General features: G+C 45.9%; 1 long non-coding RNA gene across 1 annotated transcript; it reads left to right on the forward strand.

Moving 5' to 3' along the window:
* The first annotated feature begins 1,554 nt into the window (after positions 1–1,554).
* Positions 1,555–2,898, forward strand: LOC122000052. The gene is made up of 3 exons (XR_006116907.1): positions 1,555–2,090; positions 2,261–2,468; positions 2,839–2,898. It is a non-coding gene; the product is annotated as an uncharacterized LOC122000052 (long non-coding RNA).
* The last annotated feature ends 1,080 nt before the right edge of the window (positions 2,899–3,978 follow it).

Raw genomic sequence — 3,978 nt, forward strand, 5'->3', positions numbered from 1 at the left:
GAGGAGTTACTTCAGGAGGCTCATCGATCTAGATTTGCTATCCACCCAGGCGGGACCCGTATGTATCGGGATTTGAGGCGTTCCTATTGGTGGAACGGTATGAAGAAGGACATCGCGGAGTTTGTTGCTAGATGTCTTATCTGTCAGCAGGTGAAGGCTGAGCACCAGAGACCTGCTGGTTTACTTCAGAGGATCCCTATTCCAGAGTGGAAGTGGGAGCATATCACTATGGATTTTGTGGTAGGATTGCCTAGGACTCGACGAGGTCATGATGCGATTTGGGTAATCGTTGACCGATTAACCAAATCCGCACACTTTTTAGCGATCCGGAAGACTGATTCTCTAGATCGATTAGCTGAGTTATACTGTCGAGAGATTATCAGATTGCATGGAGTTCCGTTGAGCATCATATCTGATAGAGACCCACGGTTCACGTCCCGATTCTGGCAGAGTCTGCAGCAGGCCTTAGGCACACAGCTTCGTTTCAGTACGGCATTTCATCCGCAGACAGATGGGCAGTCAGAGCAGACTATTCAGACATTGGAAGACTTGCTGAGGTCTTGTGTCATGGACTTCGGAGGCAGTTGGGAGGACCACCTGCCATTAGTGGAGTTCGCCTACAACAACAGCTATCATTCGGCTATCCAGATGGCACCGTTTGAGGCGTTGTATGGTAGGCCTTGTCGTACCCCCATCCTCTGGGAAGAGGTTGGGGAGGCCCAGCTGATAGGACCTCAGAGAGCTCAGCAGGATGCAGAGTTAGTTCGCACTATCAGACGGAGGATGTCAGAGGCTCAGGACCGTCAGAAGAGTTATGCTGATCAGAGACGGAGACCCCTGGAGTTCTCCATCGGTGATCATGTATTTCATAGAGTTTCACCCACGAAAGGGGTGAAGAGATTTGGGCTCCGAGGTAAGCTAGCTCCCCGATATATTGGACCATTCCAGATCTTGGAGAGGATTGGCGCAGTAGCTTACCGTCTGGCGCTACCACCATCTCTAGCTGGCATTCACGATGTATTCCATGTATCTATGCTGAGGAGATACGTATCCGATCCAGCACATGTTCTGTCAGATATATCTGTTCCTATTCAGCAGGATGTTACTTCCGAGGAGGTTCCTGTACGAATTCTGGACTGTAGAGAACGTCAGTTGCGGAACAAGACGTTCCGACTGGTTAAAGTTGGATGGCAGCATCATTCTGACGAGGAGGCTACATGGGAGCTGGAGGATACGATCCGAGCTCGATACCCCCATCTTTTTATTTGAGATATGTGGGTTAGAGTTTCTTTCAGCATTTATACGTTTTGGTTATATCTAGTGTTAGCGGCTGGTTATAGCGAAATTTGGGGACCAAATTTTTATTAGTAGGGGAGGATGTGAGATCTCGGAAAAATTTAAATAAATAAGGTTATTTGGGAAATAGCCTTATAGAATTTTTCCAGAATTTTTAGAAATTTTCTGGGAATTTTTCGGAGCTCATACGGAGGGTTTTGAGGGGATCAACTTTGGGTTCGGATAAAGCCTGTTTAGGATACCCGTTTAAGTGAGGAAATGTGTTAATATATAAATTCATTTCCTTTATTTCTTTTCTCCCCCAAACCCCATCGCCGATTCACCCGACTCTTCACCCAACCCGAACACCTTCTTCCCCGATCTCCCCAACTCCTCTCGACCTCTCTTTCTCGCGGATGAAGCACAGCCGGGGGTTCCGGTGATCGTCGACCTCGACGGAAACTAGTGGGGTCACCGGAGCTTGACGGTGCCGAGGAGCTGGATCTGATCAGGGGGTTCTGTCCGGCGGATTTGGAAGCCGATCTCCTCCTACGCGACCCTCTCCTTCCTCGATCTCTCTAGCCTTCGTCGCCGATCCTGAGGAACTCATCGCTGGATCTCGACGGTGCCAAGGAAGACCGGGCTGCCTTCGGCCGAAGGGTCTCTGCTCCGGTGGTGCTTGCGGCCGATCGCCGAAGGTGCGGCGGCTAGGGCACGGTGAAGGACCAGATCTTGCGTCGACTCCCAACCAATCGCCTACCGAAGCTTGGAGAGGTGCCCTAGTCCGGATCTGTATCACTCGATCGCCGGCGTGGGTAAGCCAGCCTTAACCGAAAGCCCCTCTTCTGAAATTGCCTCTTGATTCATCACTGGATCCTTGTTGATTCAAGGGTTTAGCTAGATTAGGGTTCTTCTTTTGGATTTGAATCTTCTTGTGCTGGATTCTTCTCTGATCGAATTGGTCATCTTATTGTGGTTGGTTTAGGTTTTGGTTGGAGATGATGGGATCAATTGAGTTGCCGAGCAAAGGCTTGAAGGTTTATTGTGTGATCCGTGATCTCCATTGATTGAACCCTTCTTGATCCGATCAGGAGGTGAGGTCTGTGCTTGCTGTGGAGTTTCTTTGGTTCCGGCAGCTACTCCATCGAGCAGAACACTTTGTTCCAGCATCAATAGGGGGCTGTGAGGTTAAGGTATGGTGTAGGATTTTTGATTGGGTAGTAGATCATCATGTAGTTTGGTTATTTTAGATGGTTATGCCTGTTGTGGATGAATTAGGGTTATGTTGATTGTGATTAGATTTAATTGCTTAGATTAAACTAATGGAATGATTAGGGTTAAGACAATTAACCCTAGTCAACTATTGGATTTAATCTAAGATTGGATTTCTAATCTAATTGGTGATTAGAGATTAGGTAACTAATCCTAATTAACCATTAGATTTAATTATGTAGATTGAGGTTGTGATTAGGGCTTTGCCCTAATTTAGGTTTAGGGATTTTATTTAGCTATTCATTTGGATTTAGCTAAATAATATATATATATATTGTTTGATTGACACAGGACTCTGATTAGAGACAGGCGTCTCGACCTTGGATTGCTTGATTGTACCTTCTATTGGAGGCGGGTACCCTCTGACTTATCTTTTGATAATGTCTTATGATATGTGTAGCTTATATATATTTACTAGTGGTAGATAGTAGATTATTCTCCCCCTTGGTCTTAGCTAGTTGATACCTATCACATGCTTCATCTGCTAGTTGCTTTACTTCAGGATTGGATATTTTATCTCTTGCCATGTGTAAATATGTTCATAGAGATGCATATCTATAGTGCTCTACTCTACTGGATTAGTTGCTTTACATGTGTGATACATGCTCTTGGATTCATGATACTTACCTCATTGTTATATGTGATGTCTTTGGATTTATGCTGTTTATATCATGGTTATATATATGCGTTTACCTTTTGGGCACCCACATATATGGAGGAGGCTATGTTCAGGTATGACATACTGTAGCCGCATGCACCATATTGCATGATTGCATGCTGGGCGATTGACGACTCCATTATTGTTGAGCTCGTCGGCTACATGGACCCGCACACAACGTGTTCACTGCATGGGTAGTGACAGCACTCGGGTGTGTAGGGTAGATTGCCAGTAGTGCTCCGCTGGGGCGCTCATGGGTAGCGTGATGGAGCGTGGTAGCACACCGGGTCCCTCCCCGTCATTGCGTACGAGATGAGAGCGTTACGCTCCCTCACTATGTTTGAGGCGGGAGGATAGGTGTACTCAACATCCCGTCCACTCGGTCACTCATCGGGGTAGTGATGCAGAGGTTGTCACGACCCTACCCACTCGGTCTCACCATTGTGTGTGAGGTGGCTGGCAGTTGGGGTGACCAGGACATGTCATTTGCATCATATACAGTTGCATTATTTATGATTGATGCATTTGGTGATTGCATATGATTGACATGCATCTGAGTTATGTCTTTTGTCTACGACTTTTTTATCCGTATAGGAGATCCTCAAACCTCGCAGGTGAGTACAGTTTATTTCAGTTATGCACTTTTTATATTCTTGCAGTATATTGTATTGCATGCTTATTGTTGGTTACTGCAGTTTATTTAGTCTTGCATACCTGTTATACTTAGGAGACTGTACTATATAGATTGTATGGTTAGAGAACTGTACTATTGA

Source organism: Zingiber officinale, chromosome 7A (genome assembly GCF_018446385.1).
Source record: "Zingiber officinale cultivar Zhangliang chromosome 7A, Zo_v1.1, whole genome shotgun sequence".
In the NCBI taxonomy this organism is placed as follows: domain Eukaryota; kingdom Viridiplantae; phylum Streptophyta; class Magnoliopsida; order Zingiberales; family Zingiberaceae; genus Zingiber; species Zingiber officinale.